This window comes from Orcinus orca, chromosome 10 (genome assembly GCF_937001465.1).
Source record: "Orcinus orca chromosome 10, mOrcOrc1.1, whole genome shotgun sequence".
In the NCBI taxonomy this organism is placed as follows: Eukaryota; Metazoa; Chordata; class Mammalia; order Artiodactyla; family Delphinidae; genus Orcinus; species Orcinus orca.
In genome coordinates this window covers 83,739,910-83,757,709 of record NC_064568.1, presented here as the reverse complement: position 1 = coordinate 83,757,709, position 17,800 = coordinate 83,739,910, and the positions used below count along the sequence as shown (strand labels likewise).

Below are 17,800 nucleotides of genomic sequence, written 5' to 3'. Positions count from 1 at the left end.
TTTTTCTTTCAAAGTTTAAAACTCTAATACTTTATTGTATGGTTAATACTCTTTTCAACTACCTCAAATCCTTTGTGGCACCTATAAGAACATTAATAAGCAAACTATTGGGAGGATATTGACAAGCCGTGAGAGAATCTGTTTTGGAATAAGTTTAGGAGTGACTACGTGGAAGAAAATTTGGACAGGTAGTACTGATAAATTTGGCTACATAAATTCATGAAAACAAAGCAATGGCGATAAAATTGCTTGTGGAGGACAGACTCTGCGTCCTCAACCCTTATAGGAGGGAGGTTCCATTGAAGCTTTGTGAGCATAGGAGTGACGTATTGATGGTGCAAGCCATAGTAAAGGCAATACCAACCAGGAGGACCGATTTGGGGGCTATTGCAATAATGACACAAGAGGACATTAGTGGGGTAAGAGCTAATAGAAACACAGGAATGGGCAGGTAAGCAGGAAAAAAAATCAGGATACTCAGTGCCATTCTCAGCTATTTCTATGGAGAATGAAGCTGAAACAGGCAAGGAGGAGAGAGTCATCTTAAAACAGAGAAATTAAGAGGTGTGCAGTCATGAAGTGAGCAGGAAGCAGAGAGAGAGAGTAAGACGTCTGATAAAGGAGAGGAATTTGCTTGCACTTTGGGAAGAGATCTCCTTCTGAACAGGTGTGGCTCTGTAGTTTTCTGACCAGCTCCCAGCAACCCCACTGAAACAGAACCCATAGGGAAAACTCTCAGAATGGACTACTATGGATCTAAAGGAGGACTGAGAATAAAGAGGAGAGGGAAAAAATCAGGAAACTTTTAAGAATAATTGATTTGCATATTCTTCCTCTTATTCCTTCAGGTTGATGGAGAAGGAGAGATGGGTGTTTCATTTAGTAAGTACCTATTTAGAAGCTAGTATATACTGGGCTCTGTTCATTAAAGCACAAAATCCTTCTAGATCCTACAAGGTAGTGCTAGTATCATGATCTCTAGTTTATGGCTGGGGAAATTGTTAACTAAATTGTCTAAGGTCACAGAGCAGTGAAAGCCAGAGCCAAGACTAGAATCCAGGTAGACTGGCTCCAGAGTCTAAGCTCTAACCACTACAGCAAGTGGCCTCTCTATCTGACCCAGGTCTCTGCTAGACAACCTTTTTTTTTTAATCAGATACCAGTATTGCTGAGTTCGTTTTCTCATAACAACATTCCCTGGTGTAGGTTATTACTTTAGTGACCAGTGTAAAGAGTCCTAGATTAAAGAGCAATCTAAGACATGATACAGGATAGAAGAATTCAAGGCATACTCAGGTAATGCTGTCGCTGAAAAATGTGATTATCTTTAGTCATTAAAATTTTTTTTTCTTGGCTGCACCGTGCGACTTGCACGATCTTAATTCCAAGACCAGGGATCAAACTGGGCCCCAGCAGTGAAAGCACCAAGTCCTAACCACTGGACTGCCAGGGAATTCCCTGAATATTATTTCTTTTTGAATTGGCCATTAGCTTACCGACATTTAACTGTCTTCCATTTCCTGAGGATAAAATCTTTGGAGACAGTGGGGGGAAAAGCTAATCTGACCCATTCTTTCAAACAACAAGGGTTTGGGGGATTTCGTTGAATACCAGCACTTTGATATGAGCGGAGGGTGCCTGGTAAATACCCTCTGCTTCCTGCCCTTATGAAGTTTACAGGCCACTGGGGCTAGGTGGGGGCAGGGATGGTAGCTACTTCCAGTATGGTCACCATCAGTTTCCTTCCTCTCCATATGCATGTGACATGCATCATTGAGAGGTACAACCTATTCTTGCCTTGAATCTGGACTTGCCTAGAATGCTCTGACCAAGAGAGTATAGCAGAATGATTCTACACTGATGCTGGGCCTGGCCTACAAGAGGACTGACATCTTCTGCCTTGGACTCTTAAGAGTCCTCAGCCACCATGGAAGACGTTTGTATTAGTCTGCTCTGGCTGCCATAACAAAAGACGAGGCTGTGTGGCTCAAACAACACAAATTAATTTTTTCGGTATATTTTCTGGAGACTGGAAGTCCAAGGTCAAGGTGTCAGCAGGGGTGGTTTCTCCTGAAGCCTCTCTCTTTGACGTGCAGACAGCCACCTTGTCTCTGTGTTCTCACAGGGCCTTTCCTGTACACGTTTTTAATGGTGTTTGTTGTTGTTGTTGTAGTTGTTTGATTGGGCTAAGTGACTTTACTAGAGAAAGCCAGGATTACAAAGGACTTGAGCATTGGTATTGGGGCCTTTCTTCGTGCCAAAGGTGAGCACAATATTTACAAAGCCCTAGTTGTACTGCATATACCTCTTGGCCTGGCCCATCTTCTTTTTCTCCTGTTTGGCCACCTTGGGAGTCTGACCTCTTACTTTCCCAGCACCGGCCAGGGAACCATGGACTTCACCTCTAAGCACGTGGCTGGCTACTTCCAGAGTGCTCAGAGCCTCCACCCCACACTGACCCACGGTAGCATCATCCTCCAGGATGAGGATGCTCCTGCCAGGAGCACGACTTGAGGGATGCCCTCCAGGGAAGCTACATGAGCCTTGATTTGGGCGACTGTCTCCTGACCCGTCACCTCGAGAGTGTGTAGCTCCTGGGCGAAGACACAGAACTGCATGTCGGCCACTGAACCGTGGGCACCACTGCCGCTACCGCGAAGATGGAGTCGTGAAGAAAGAGCTTTAATGGCGCTTTTTGATGAACAGAAGTTTTTAGTTTTGATGAATTCCACTTCATCAACTTTTTTTGTTTTTTGGTTACTACTTTCTGCAACTCACATCCACATCCAGTCTTCATGCTCTAGGCCCCTAAACCGCACTCACCATGCCCCTTCCTGGTCTATACTAACTCGCCGGTTTTCTCCCCAGGTCTACACTGGCTCGCTCACTTCCCCGCTGAGCTCCCGCCAGTTCGGTTGGTTTGCCAGGCATCTTCTCGGGAACAGAGCCCGTGCTCTGTGTCCTTTCTGGGAATGAATAAAGGGAGTTCTCTCTTGTCCAGTCGGGGGTCGGTTCCGGGTTGTTAGGATCCTTGAGCCACAGTGCCCCGGGGCTTGCCGGGAAAGGCAGAAAGAAGGGAGAGGAGAGAACTGCCAAATTATATCCCGGACTGAGAGGAAAGCCTCGCGAGTTCAGTCAAAGTTGCTGGCTCTACTGAGAAAGAAGGTTCAGTTAATTTTTAAGGATTTACATTCCCATTTTTTCGGATAAACCCTAGACTGAAAAAGAATTTAACAGCCCATGGTGAGTGCACTTTCAGCACAATTGCAGATTTTACTCATTTGGGACAATAGTGCTGGGCTGTCAGGATGGCCGAGTGGTCTAAGGCGCCAGACTCAAGCTGTAGTCTTCAAGCTTCCTTCCAGAGAGGTTTCTGGTCCCCGAATGGGGGCGTGGGTTCGAATCCCACTTCTGACAGACTGTTTTTCCTCCTGCTCTAAAAGCAACCACTACCACTTTCTCAGCCATTTTTTGTTTCCATTCACTCTTCTCTCTACTTTCCCTTTTACAGTCCTAACGACGGACCCTCAATTAGGAAAAGAAAGACTCTTTCTTTTCCGTTTTGGTTGCTACTTATCACGGATCACGTTTTGCTCTGCACTCTGGTTTGTTCATTAAAGGCGCTTTTACTAAACGCTCGTTAACCCTGGGGAGTCCTGGGAGAAAAATGAGTCTGGTGGGAACAGAAAGACATGTACACAGACTCAGTGATTATAGGCTGCTCCTGAGCTCACGGGCCATTAGGATCGTAGTCTCATGTCCTTTCTCACTGCCCGAACCCATCAAAAATTAAAGTGCGGAAATTGAAAGCAGCGTGGTTCAGTCTGTTACAGGATCGGGATGTGAAAAGAAAAGGAAAGGTTCCACCGAGATTTGAACTCGGATCGCTGGATTCAGAGTCCAGAGTGCTAACCATTACACCATGGAACCCCTGTTACATCAACGTTTCTACACTGTCCATCTGATATCTCTTTCCTTGTGCTTTCTAGTTTTTTTTTTTTTTTTCTTCAATTGAGGTATAGTTGATTTACAATACTATATTCGTTTCAGGTATACAACATAGTGATTCAAAATTGTTATATATTGTACTTCATTTAAAATTATTTTATCCTTGTGCTGTTTAATTAAAAAAATTTTTTTGATGAGAGAGATGTATAGAAAACAATTTAAAATGAAACGTGCCAGTTTAACCGAAAGCTCTGCCTCTTCTTCCTAATTGATTTGGTTGTTTGTTTTCATTTACGGGGGCGTTTTTTGGAGGGATGGAAAATCTCTGCTCTTTCAGCCGAAGGGCGACGGAGAAGCCAAAAGCAAGGATGGGAGGTGGTTGGGAGGGGACTTTCACTGATTGTTTCTACTGAGCCTGCTTCCCAGATTTCTATCCCTTGATGTCAGCGTCAGGGCAGGATCCTGATCCAAGAAAATGGATACCTCTGGAGGTTTTGATTTTGCCTTCATTTCCGACCCACGCAAAGGCAAATTGGATTTTAATCTTGTCGTTCAAAAGGGAGAAAAACATTAACATCTTTTTTCTACAACTTCGCTTATTCATTCTAGGATACTTGCCTCCAGAGCAACTTGGAGTTTCTTGGTGCTTCCTGCTTAGCTGTAATCATGGGCTTGCCATTTTAAAATCTGTCCTCCCTCTCCGAGATGCCTTAAGTGCAGGACCGGTTCTCATTCCTCTTTAACACCCTAAGGTCTGGTACATAGTAGAAGCTTAATCAATGGCTAGTTGTATGAATGCCTAGATGAAAGGTGGAATGAATGAATGCATGCATGAATGAACGAACGAGTGAATAAATAATCAGGTAGCCCAGCGCTGGACTTTTTTGAATGTTTCTTTTTCCTTCTCTCCATAGGCTAAATCTGACAAGTCTAAAGGGCATGATTGTTTCTTTTTTGGGGGTGAGGGGTTCCTTTCCAGGTCCTAGCTCCCAGGTGGACATTCCAGTGTTCATATGGCCACACAAATATGTCCTCGAATGTGGATGGCCAAGAGAGGACGTCATAGTGCTGGGTATAGTCATTTATTTCTCTAAACTTTAACTTTATTAACATAGCATGATTATTTAACTGTTAAGAACAACATATAATAAAGAGATCATACATGTAGGTAGCATCACTGGAAGAAACACTCAGGTATAAATTACTACTTTAGTCAGTCTAAATATTAATTACTGGCCAGTCATTCTTCATGTGCCTCTGGTAGTCTCCCAAGGCTGAATTGCTTAGGAATCCCTGAATCATTTTCTGACTTTCATCCTTTTGTTGTAACTCCATCCAAGCAAGGTGCCTGTCAAGAAATAGCTACTCAATAAATATGGGTTGAAGTGCATATATCTTTTGGAAGGTGGAGAGGGAAGCAGTGAAATTCAAAGACTTTTGGCCAGGTCACCATAGAGTTCTCCTAAGTGTCTATTCCTTCCCTCCATGCACGTAAACTCTCCGTTGTATCTTCTTGAGTATCCTAGCCTTAAAAGACGGTCTAAGTTATCTCAGATCCAGCTGAATAATGGACCAAGTCTTTCTTCCCCAGTATAGGTGGCACACTTTTTATTCCCTGAGCCACAAGCTTACTTCTTAAAGAAAAATGTCCATTGGTTTTAAAATTACACCAGAACCTCAAAAGCCCACTATTCAATTATAAGCTTTAAACTGCTCTCTGAGGATAGGCAAGGCAGAAGGGGTATAAATGAATGTTTTTCAGTCTTAGCACATTTATATCCCAGGAAAGGGTAGGGAGTATAGAGCTGGAAGATAGTACAGATGGCCGTGGGTTGGTTTATTTATTTGTGAGTGTGGAGTTCAGAAGACTACACTTTTCTCTTGGAATCGCTCATGGTTGGTTCATAAATATTGCAAGGTGAATGCAAACAAAGACTGCTGAGGGGGATGACTGGGGGAAGAGATGACTGGGACCCACAATACAGAAGTAATGTGATCCCTGGCAATCTGCGCAAGAATGATTTGCAGTAACCTGGTAGCAGAGCTGAATCCAGAAAGAGCAAGTCAGTGTGGCGTAATCAGAGTCAAGAACCAAGTTTAGCTGGAGTGTCCTGTAGAAATGGGGCTTCAGAACACAAGACTCTACCTCAAACTGAAGACCTCAACGTCCTCCGGGATCCTCAGCTCAGTGTACCTTGCTCATTTCACAATTAGAAAGATATTCTTTCATGTATTTATATATTTATTCACTGATACTTACTACAAATATCTATTTAGTTTTCATGATGTGGGGAAGTGAGAGAAATATGGTTCTATATCTGACAAAGCTTATGACGCATGGGGAAAAGCAGATGATTGCACAAAAATTTCCCTAAGTTATGATAAATGCTAAAATAAGTGATGGATCAAGTGATAACAGAGCATGGCCAAAGCATACCAACAGGAATACCCAATTAAGGGCAGGTAGCAATGAGGAAAGCCTGCCAAAGAAGGGATGGCTAAGCTGAGGTCTGCTACAGGCTCCCCAGCACGTTCCATTTCTCTTTCGCGGTATTTATCAGACTGGGATTTTTTTGAACAATTCATTTGTGGACTCGTGGATTCACTTATTCGACTTATGAAATAAATATCTACTCATCCTAACAACTCAAACACAAGTGCCTAAAGTAGAATTTATAATCTCCCCCTTCCCTATCCTCTGACACTGTTATCACTGGAAACGTTGAAGTGTGTTCTTCTATACATTGTACTGTTGTACTGTCCTTTATTTTGGTAACTATATATCTACAATGTCATTCATAGTTCAGTTGCATTCTTTACCGTAGAAATTGTATCATCTTGGGGCCATTATGCGTCTAATGCTTGTCTTCTCTACACTGCACCAGGGCAGGGACCCTCTCCTTTGTTTCCTTCCAGATCCTCAGTGCCTAATTGTAATTGTGGAGGGAGAGATCAAGGGAGGCTTCCAGGAGAGAGCAACTACCTTGCTGAGGTGTAGAGGAGAAGAAGCTTTGAGGGCAGAGAGAATTGCTTGGAGCAGAGACTGAGGGCGCCCAATGGAAGACGCAGAGACGCGCACAGTGAGGGGGGAAGAGCCTCTAGACCGTGTGACCTGAGAGGCAGTTGAGTGGCAAGGCGAGGCGCCTTGCGTAGAGTCGCCACAGCTCAGATCAGCATAATTAGGATTCAAAATGTAAAATGAGAAGACTTCGGGGATGCTGAGAACCGCGGCCGGGCGGGACCTGTCTCCAGTTGCAAGTGGATTCAGGGAAACTGACAGCTACTCACTGTTCCACCATTTATTGAATAAGGTAATAAGTAAGAACTGTATCTACGGGGCCTAAGTACCTAGTAGGTAACACATAGTAGGAGCTGATTTCTTTTCTTTTCTTTTCTTTTCTTTTTTTTTTTTTTACATAAACGAATGAATTAAATGAAGGTCTGTTATACGTTCGAAACTATTGGGTGATGAAACTACAATAACGGAGTAAGTACCACGCAGAGTAGATGCTCATTAACTTTTTGTTAATTGAAATAATCAGTTGAAGGCCTGTCATGTGATGAACACTGTTTTGGGGGACAGTACATATGGGTGTTATCTCTGGTCTCTGGGAAAAGCAGAAGTGGTAGGAGAGGAACCTACCTGAACTTGGATCCAGCCTGTGAGAACTGTGTATATTGGACATGAAAGAGTACCTACTCAGACAACGGTGAGGGGAAAAAGGTCACTGGCAGCGGTGGGATTCGAACCCACGCCCCCGAAGAGACTGGAGCCTTAATCCAGCGCCTTAGACCGCTCGGCCACGCTACCTCCTACAAAATAGGGTTTTACATGCATGTCATCTGACCCAAACTGCGCCCGTTTCAGGTCCTTTTTCTCTCCCCCCCACCTCACCCGTGCCCCCGCCACTCTGAGCTGTCTCCGCGGGCCCTTCCTCCAGCGTTCCCCTCTCCACTCCCAGCACAACCTGAGAACCCCCTGACCCCTGACACTTTGCTTTCTCATGGCTCCCAGGTTCACCGTGAACGGCGACGGCGCAGGTGGCGCGGGAGGAGGCTCCTGCCTCGTCTGTCATCAGCATAGGAAAAAGGAGTCACGCAGACTGACAGTTCCAGTGGATGCTGTGGGTTCCAGATCCACTTGGACTTCAGGGAGTAAGCCCCCGGACTTCAGGAGTGAGCAAGTCTGGGCGTTTGGCTTGAGCCCGGGAGCCGCCAAGGAGAAATGAGGAAAGAATCTTGAGGCCCCCTCCCTGCCTCGCCCTCCTTCATCTATCTCAGGAGACCAAGCTCCTCCATGGAACCTCACGAGGGAGGCAAAGAGTACGGTCCTTGTTATTTAAGTCTTGTTTGCCTTTCAGAAGGTAGCCCATCTCCACGGGCCCCGGTCATACCGAGAAGAACTTCTGCAAAGTTCGCACTCAGTTGCCCTCACCGCCCCTAAAGTCTTCGCAGGAAAGTTTGCAGGGGAAACGGGGCTGGGCCGGTAGTCGGGCCCTTACCTTGTTCTGTGTGGCTTTACCATCCAAACTTCGAATATTTTAGAGGCGAATTAAACCATGGTTCCGCCTTCCTTTGAAACACTGTGATTCAGAGAATTCTAAAAATGATTCCTTTAATAAAGTTGGTAGAGGTGTTGTAGAAGTGGCAGTTGCAGTTGCCTCCTTAGCGCAGTAGGCAGCGCGTCAGTCTCATAATCTGAAGGTCCTGAGTTCGAACCTCAGAGGGGGCAACGTTAAGCTTTTCTTCCGTTCGCGTATAAAAAAAGGAAAATTCGGAGGAAATTGCTTTGATGAAACTAAACGGGAATTTTTTTGTTTAACAGAACCATGTACTGTTCAGATACAAAATAGTAATTTTCAGTAAGATTAAATACTCCAAAAGTCTTTTTATACCAATTGTAGATAGAGCTAGGAGACTTTTAGACTGACTTGTTACAAAAACATTAAGGTCAAGAAACTTACTGGTTGAGAGGGAGAAGGGGATGGAGGGTTACACTGGGGATGTGGAAGATGCAGTATGATGTGCAAAACATTTCTATTAATTATTGATTATCTTTTGCCATTCTTCTGGAATTACCACCAGATCACAAACGCCATCCTACATGAAAAAGAAAACATTCCCCCCCCCCCCCTCAGTCTCTGCATTGGACTTCTTTTCCTGCTTCCAGTGTTCTTGACTGGGTCTCTAGGTCATCCAAACTGCAAAATACAGGAAAGAGTAACAAGAGAAACAGGAAACGAAGAAAGAAGAAGTGGTATTTAGAGAGACAGGATAAGCACCTGGCTCAAATAAAAACAAGCAAGAATCAAAGCAGAAATAAGGACACAGAGAACAAACGTATAGATACCAAGGGGGGAAGGGAGGGTGGGATGAACTGGGAGCTTGGGATTGATATATATACACTACTATGTATAAAATAGGTAACTAATGAGAACCTACTGTATAGCACAGGGAACTCAGTGCTCTGTGGTGACCTAAACGGGAAGGAAATCCAAAAAAAGAGAGAATATATGTATATGTATAGCTGATTCACCTTGCTGTACAGCAGAAACTAACATAACATTTTAAAGCAACTATACTCCAATAAAAATTAATTTTAAAAAAGCAAGATTGATATTTAATATCCAGCTCTTAACATCTCAGCTTGTTGAGTGGGAGGTATTGAACAGATATTTATTGAGCACCTACTATGTGCCAAGCACTGTTCAAAGCTGTGTCCCTTATTATTAATCCATTCCCGCTCAGCTTCAAATTCACCCTCTTCTGTGATGTTGGCTCTGGCCATCTGCAAATTACATATCTAAAACTTTGTCAGTTGGCTTTCTCTTAGGTTCTGTCAATAAGAGGAACTAGAAGGAGCCGGGGAGGCAGGAGAAGAGAAGAGGAACTGTTTTCTGAATTTTGCTATTCCAGTCAGGGTTGCTCCAACAATGGTAGTTGATTCCAACCACCATTCTCTTTGTGCTCTTCCTCAGAGGCCCAACCCCTACCCGTTTTTCCCCTCCTCCCTAGAAGGTGGTAACTACTTTCCATAGTTATTATCTCTGGGTTACCACAGTGTTCTCAGTTGAAATACCTGGTGTTGTTTCTGAACTAGACCTTGACTGATACATAGGGGCTAGGGATACCACACTGTACACAACAGAAATTGCTCCTGATCTCATGGACTTTATGTTTGAGTGGGACATGGTAGACTGCAAATCTGAATTTTTAACAGCAAGCTCAGGAGATCAGATCTGAATGCAATCAGCTGAACAAGTTTTTGGAATCCCTCTGCACATATCCAGTTATCTCATATTGACTATTGTGGGGAAGGTCACTTCCTCCCAAGATTCTCCTTTTTTTGTCTGATCACTCACGGCTTGCCTGCTGATCAGAACTGGCGGCAGTACCCTCAGGTATCCACAAGTCAGATCAAGAACAGAGCAAACACTCCATGCTTTCCAAAGAATTCTCAAAAGATCCAAAGTGCCCTTTCTTATTCTGCTTTATTGCTGCCTTTCCAAGTAAAGGGTTTATTAAGGCAATGCCCTACTGAGAGAAATGAATTAGTTTGACACCTCTTCCTCTCTAGGTGCCCAGGAAGAGTCTGGGCCCAAGTCTTCTGCTTCTTTCCAAATGTTCCGAGTCTCTGCACCATTCCCCAACACTGCCACATAGTCAGTAGGTCAAGTCTACATGGCTACACAGTAACCTAATTTGTGTTTTCCTATCATCTCTTGCCTCACGCTGACACATTCTTTACATGAAACCAACATAATCTTTTTGAAATCATCTCTGACCATGTTGTTCCTCTCTGCTTAAAATCCCCAGTGACTTTATATTGCTGCAAGGATGAAGTTTGTACTCTGCACTCCTAGCCATAACCTCTGAGCCTGTCTGTCTCTCATCTGTCCCTGCCTTTCTGTTTATCTTGCCCCCCACCTCCATCAGTATTGTCCCAAGAGATCTGCACTCAAGCACCTCAGGCCTTCTTTAAGTTCTCTGAAAGTATTCTGATTTTTGCTCTTCCTAAAATGCTGGAGCCATGTTTTTGTCTAATCTATTACTATTAAACTGTTGGTTCTCAGTTTAAACATCATGTCCTGGGAAAAGTCTTCTCTTACCCCCTGGAAGAGGTCACCTCCCTCTATAATCCACTGTCTTGGAGATATGGGGTGGGGGACACCTATAGCTTGCATACGTTTATCTTAATTTTCTACCTCTATGCTCCCTTTATCCCTACTTAAGTCTATTAACATTTTCCATTTTATCTTATTACAGTGAAGTTGTGTAGACCACCTCAAATCTATTTTGAATAGTGGCATGAATAAATACATAAGTTAGAAATGTACTACGTACCATTGTGGTAAACCCAACCTTTGAGGAAGAAATTTCTGTTGCAGGATTTAAGGGAGGAAAGCGGATGAGAGATTAAGTAATTTGTCTAAGGTGGCACAACCAACCAATTAAATATGATTTTCTAATTCATCTATTTTATAATAAAAATAATAATGATGATAACACCTAACTTTCATTGAACTGTTAGCATGACCCAGACACAATTCCAAAAGTTTACGTGTATTATCTCATTTAATTTGGAAACTCTGGTCATGAGATTATACTTGTTTGTTTCTCTACAAACCTCAGTAACCTGTACTTTTTCCTAAGAACATTTATCACAATGGCTGTTTAAACATTTATGGTGTAATTCATTGTTTAAAAGGCTGATTCTCCCTTCTAAAGGGTAAACTCCATGAAGGCTGAGGTGGTGGCTTTCCACTGCTGTAAACCAGGGGCAAAGCAGAGCTCCTTGCTCAGAATAAGTTCTCAAAACCTAGTTGTTAAGAGCTTTTTCTGCTAGGCATTTTTAAGGTCTGGGGGGAGACTGGAACACAAATTGTGAAGATGAAGCACAAGACGGTCCAGGTGATTACATCTCTAGTAATATACAACTTTTAGAAGTAATTGTTTATATTACTCAAATATGAGCGTTATCTTTTTCTTATGACCTGGGGGCAGAAGTAGTTGTGAGCCATATTCAAAGAGGCAGGAATGGAATTAGGAATAAAGAAAAGGAACATGAACAGAATTGGAACTTTGTTCATGTACTTTTCTTCACATTAGGATGTACAGGAAACATGCTGCAAAGGAAGAGGAACGGGTAGCTCACTCGGTAGAGCATCAGACTTTTAATCTAAGGGTCTAGGGTTCAAGTCCCTGTTCGGGCATCGCTTTTGACTTTTACCATCCAGTTCTGACTCCACCCTTGCAAACCATCCATCTCTTTACACGGTATGTGTAAGTGACTCAGGCAAACGCCAACGCCGAGGTGAATAGATGGGACCTTTACTGTAAGATGAAGGGAGCTAGCATTTAAGGAGAGCCTTAGAGTACATGGCTTTGTACCAGAACCAAATAATTTCCTAAGGGTGAAGTAAGAGTTGGTAAATGAGTGGCTGAGGAGGTTTTTCTGGACATCAAAGTTCCATAAAGCTAACAAGAATATCTAACAAATGATAATGTAACTTTATTTAGAAATATACTATGATCAGAATTCCATCTCTTCCCAGAGGCAGCCAACCCACAGCTTGGCTTGGTTGGCTTTTTGGTGGTGAATGCGCCAGACCATCATTGCCTAATATCATAGTCATTAATATTTTATTACTTCCTTACTCTGATTATAGGTTCACAGAGCAATCTTCTAATGTTCTTTGCTTTCCACTATAGAGTTTATTTTACAAGGGAAAGAATATGCTGGTCAACCATCAGTACGGCTATAATATGTTCATACTCTGGCTTGGAATGTCTCTGACATTTAGTTATTGCGAGTCAGTCCTGTAAGCCTGGAAAAATCTGGGTGAATTAAAAAATAGTTTCTGATTCTACAAAGAGGAGGAACAGATTCAGAATAGTGGCTCCAACAAGAATCAAGATTCTCTAAGGAACGGCCCGAACAGCCAGACCATCCAGCTATTTGGCCTCTCTACAGTCCTTAACTGTAGCTCTTAAACTGTAGCAGATGTAGGCTCCTGGAATCAGAGGCTGAGGGTCTAGAAGACACTGTTAAGATGTTCCCTAGTATATACCTTTTTCATTCTGCACCAGAATGAACTGTTGAGAGAACTATCCTGAAATACAGGTCCAGATATTTAGCAGGAGCAGCCTAAGTATTGCCCTCTCTTTTTCCAGCACGGACTGGGCCAGAGAAGTATGCCTGCAGGATGAACTTCAGTAGGTGTGACTCCTGTGGGGATTACTGCAAAAATCCAAATTTGAGATGTTGACCGCCGGAAGTAATATAGCGGTAGGGAATATGGCAAAAAAAAACCCAAAACAAAAACAAAGTAACGTTTAATATGCTAATTAATTCACTGACTTATTTGACAAGTGTTTATTGTTTGTCTGATATTGTGCTAGGCACTGGAAATACAGGAGTGGATAAAACAGACATACTTCTTAGGACACTAGCCACTGAATTTAAGCCCCACCCCCACCCCCACCCAGTATGATCTCATGTAAATTTAACTAATGACATCTGCAAAGACTCTATTTCCAAATAAGGTCGCGTTCTGAGGTTCTGGGTGGGCATACATTTTTGTGGAACAATATTCAGTGTAGTACAGATGGGAAACCAGTTAGGACCAGATTAGATAGGGAGGCCAGGGCAAGGAGATGGCATGTATATATGAAGAGGAAACAAGAAGACTTACTGAGAAAACTGAATGTCAGATTTTCATATAGCTGTCCATTCAATTTTTCCCCCAATAAATTAGATTGCGCCAATAGGATACTGTTCCAAGAAGAAATAGCAATCAGAGGAACTTGGACAAGAGGTTGTCCACTGGAAGGAGCTGAAGATAACAAGTCATTATACATAAATAACATCTTTCCATATTTTTGCACCTACCAATCAGGAGGAAGAAAGCTGAGGCTTGAGCTCTTTGACCAGCACACAACTGGCCCAGTCACTAGGAAGCAGACTTTTGCCAGACGAAGGCGGCAACTGGTTGGCGGAGGGCGAGGGCAAAAATCAAGCTGCCCCCTCTGAGGTTCGAACTCAGGACCTTCAGATTATGAGACTGACGCGCTGCCTACTGCGCTAAGGAGGCAGGCGGCCGGGTGTCCTCATCAAATGTCTTTAGCACTGGAATTTACCTTGCTTAAACTTCTGTCTTGCTCTGTAGTTCCTTTACTTTAAAATCTGAAAATGAAATGCTCCCCTGCAACGGCTTAAAAGTGCAACAACTTCTACAACCTGAATCAGATGAGGAAAGTCGTTGTCGATGCCACTGCCTTTGCTCCCCTCGTTCTGAACTGATGACCCTCACCTCTCACAACAGAAGGAGAGTTTCCTTAACTTCTTGCCCAGATACCTGCACTTAACCTATACCGGCGTCCATCCCTGTGGTCTCTAGGGAAGAGGAAAACGGCCCACTTCCTCTCTCACTCTCCCTCTCTCTTTCCATACCCGATTCTTCTCATCAGTACTTTAAACACGTTAAAGTGTTTACTACCTTAAATAACAAAACACTTCCTTTGACTCGACGCCTCTGTCTCAGGCTGTCGCTCTATTTCGTTTATGCCCCTTCGCAGGCAAATTTCCCATAAAGCGGTCTGTCCTCATTTTAAGAAAACACCTCCCCAAGTCCCATCAGTTTCTCAACAGACTACAATCTTCCCTGACCACTGCTCCGTCCCGAAGAAGTCCAAAGGGGGTTCCTGGACATATGGGACTTGATGCTTTAAAGAATAAGGTGTCCTTGGTGCAAACTCTTGGGAATCTGCTGGTATGAGAGAGCTGTAGTTACAGAAACAGGAACAGGTGAAAAGCTTGGCTTACCCAGTCTCCTGGTTTGCCCCGGGAATGTCTTGGGAAAGCCGCAACTCCTGGGAAACCTCTTCCCGGGCTGAGAAGAGTCAGGGTTTCAGAGATGGGCTGCGGACGGCTGGGCAAAGTACCAAAAACACCCTATGACACCTTTACCTCCGCTGACGCCCCCGCCCCTGGAGGGCTGAGAGGAACACTGATTTTATTGCCAAATTGAGGCGGCATGTATTATTCGACTTCTGTAGTTGCAATCTCTGTTTTTCCCCTGGCCGCTGATGAGGGCAACCGGAATTTTTGGTTCGCAATAATGGGCAGTCCAGTGTTGCATCTCTCTGAGTGCTGTAACCTAAATATGCGAAATAGGTCTGCCTGTAGATTAACTGTTGTGCTTTTTATCGAAATAATGTTAGCTTAATTTTTAACATTGTGGATATTTCGACCATATGTCTTGAGTCTAGATATTGAAAATGAGAACAAACGACTACCATGTGAATGCCAGCATGACCCAGACCTCACCGAAAAAGTCTAAATGGCAGATGGAAGAACACATATAACTGGATTAGGGAGGTAAATTACCAAAACAGAGTACTGCACAATATGTAGAAAAGGATTTGGATTTGGGCATAGTGGAGAAGGAGGTGTGACAGTACAAGGGGAGACTGAATCTCCCAAGTCTGGGTTAAGACGGGTGAGAATTTTCGAATCAGAGGTTTTTCTTCTTCTCTAAATGACACCAATGCTCAGTCAAAAATAGTGTTGGGTATAATACTTGAAAAGAACTCGCATTCTCTATTTCCTGATTCAAAGGTTGCATCCCGAGGGCAAACAAAAAGGGAAATTTCGATACCGTGTATTGGCCTCTTGTACTGTGAAGCCGATTCTGTCGGATGACCTTGTTCTCTACAATATAACAACTTCAAACGATGTGTCAAGTTAGGCAAGAAAAAATGTTTCCCCTAGCTCCTACGACTTTAATTTGAAACATGGTGTCGAAAAATCATCTTCTTGATTTGTGTGTAGATTTAATAAAACCACTAGATACATAAAACAGAAGATTGTTGATATTTTGTTCAAATACAAACTAGGCCATGCTCATCTATCTGCACATTTGGCAACAGTGCAAAAGTAAATTTTGGCAAATTCCGTTTAGCCTTACCAAAGAAAATAAAAAGATCTTATCTGCTAAATGTCCTGCACTCCCTGTACACATACATTGCTTTAAAGGATTGTGGTTTGCTTACTCATGATATTGAGGCTTTCATGGTTTATTGAGGTTTATGGTCAGTTTTTATTTTCTTCAAAATGTGCAGAAGCACTTACTGAGATTTTTTTACTTCACAGAAATGGAATGAGATAGCCTCTTTAGGCATGTGCCTACAAGGTAGCTATCACTGTTGCTGGCCATAGAAAATACTTTAAAATATTGGCCTGCTGTAAAATCTTTATTTTCAAAGTGTGGGGTAAAAAGAATGTCCTTATCTAATTTGGAAATACTTTGAGGATGGGAATGGAGAAAAGTACTATGGTAAAACAGAAATGTATATATGCTCTTTCTCCAATATTGTTTGATGTTATGTAGATAGGGACAAAAACTCATACACTAAAAAAATGATTTATTTGGGGGAAAATACGACTGCTTCAGAACAAAATAATAATAATAACAACAACAATAATAATAATTAATAATAATACCAGAAAGGAACAGCCAAGTAGTCAAGTTAAACACGACTTTCTTAAGTAATTTGCTGAAAGTATAACTTATTTGGAATCCAAGGTTTATTTCACAAGTTTAAATTACTGCTGTGCTTTTTATCAAGATGAGAACTGAGCAAGGAGCAGGTTTGGGGGATGGGTAAGAAATCAAGAGATCTTTTAACATGTTAAGTTTGCGATGCCTTTTAGACATTCAGTGGAGATGTCAGTCATGTAATTTGATCTGCTCAATGGAGAGATGGGGTTGAAAGTTTAAGTCTGGGACTTCTCAGGGTATAGATGGTATTGAAAGCCAGGTGATCAGGTGAGCTCAGGTAGGGAGAGGGTGTATGTAGGGAATACATGAGGACTCAGGTCAGGACCCTAGAGAACTCCAAAATTTAGAGACTGGGAGGAAATAAAGAAGGAACTACATTTAAGTAGGAAAAAAAAAAAACCAAACAAACAAACAAACAAAAAAACCAAGAGAGAGTGGTGTTCCAGAAATCAAGTGAATGTGTTTCCATAAAGAGGGAGTATCAGCTGGGCCAAGTGTTACTGAGAAGCTGAGCAAATTGAAGACTGAGAATTGACCATTGGAATTTGCAAGATGGAAGTTGCTGGGACTCGACAAGGGAGTTTCAGTGGAGTTAGAGGGGATAAACGTTTGGTTTAGAGTGGGTTAAATGGAGGAGCACAGTTTGGGGTATGCTCTATCCATTCAGCTATTCAGATTCAGGTTTGGAGAAAGTGATGGTGTGTTTGATTTGACCTAGGGTGGGGAGTGGGGCACAGGAGATGAAGGTTATACAAGCTCGTAATGCTGGTAATTAATCATGAAATCTAAGCTGTGGAAAGAGGGAAGTAAAGACGTGAGGAGGAAGGGGATACATTTTCTCTTGTTTTTCTCCCCATTCTCCTATCTCATCCTCAGTTTCTGAGATCTCTAAATTCTGAGTCAATTCTCTTCAAGTATGAGAAGATTCTCATTAAAATATCCTCATCAGCTCTGTAGCCCTCGTTTCTTTCAACTCCATCCAGTCTTGCTGACCTTGAGGGCTTCAAAATATTTTAGCATGCAATAGCATTTCTTCATCTACATGAACAACTGTGTTACGGCACCAGACTCAAGGCCTGTCATTCTCATTGTTTTCTCCCTGGTTTTCAAATCCCACTTCTCCGTAAGAAAAGTATCACCTCGGCGAAGACCTGCTTCTCCTCCAACAGCAGGTGAATAGCATCATCACATTTGCATCCTTTTTAATCCCTTCCTCTCTTTTACTCACATTCTACCAGCTTCCAAGTCCCGTGAATTCTACCTCCTTGGTACTTCCTGAATCAGTCTCC

At 42.8% G+C, this 17,800-nt stretch overlaps 5 non-coding genes and 1 pseudogene across 5 annotated transcripts; 2 read left to right on the top strand and 4 right to left on the bottom strand.

Annotated features, from left to right (window-relative positions):
* Positions 1–2,199: 2,199 nt before the first annotated feature.
* Positions 2,200–2,624, bottom strand: LOC125965634 (FAU ubiquitin-like and ribosomal protein S30; annotated as a pseudogene).
* A 678-nt stretch (positions 2,625–3,302) lies between these two features.
* TRNAL-CAA (transfer RNA leucine (anticodon CAA)) lies at positions 3,303–3,417 on the top strand. Its single transcript has 2 exons — positions 3,303–3,340; positions 3,372–3,417. It is a non-coding gene; the product is annotated as a tRNA-Leu (tRNA).
* Positions 3,418–3,858: 441 nt separating this feature from the next.
* TRNAQ-CUG (transfer RNA glutamine (anticodon CUG)) lies at positions 3,859–3,930 on the bottom strand. The gene has a single exon. It is a non-coding gene; the product is annotated as a tRNA-Gln (tRNA).
* Positions 3,931–7,677: 3,747 nt separating this feature from the next.
* Positions 7,678–7,759, bottom strand: TRNAL-AAG (transfer RNA leucine (anticodon AAG)). The gene has a single exon. It is a non-coding gene; the product is annotated as a tRNA-Leu (tRNA).
* An 848-nt stretch (positions 7,760–8,607) lies between these two features.
* TRNAM-CAU (transfer RNA methionine (anticodon CAU)) lies at positions 8,608–8,680 on the top strand. Its single transcript has one exon. It is a non-coding gene; the product is annotated as a tRNA-Met (tRNA).
* A 5,289-nt stretch (positions 8,681–13,969) lies between these two features.
* On the bottom strand, positions 13,970–14,042 carry TRNAM-CAU (transfer RNA methionine (anticodon CAU)). The gene has a single exon. It is a non-coding gene; the product is annotated as a tRNA-Met (tRNA).
* Between the last annotated feature and the right edge of the window lie 3,758 nt (positions 14,043–17,800).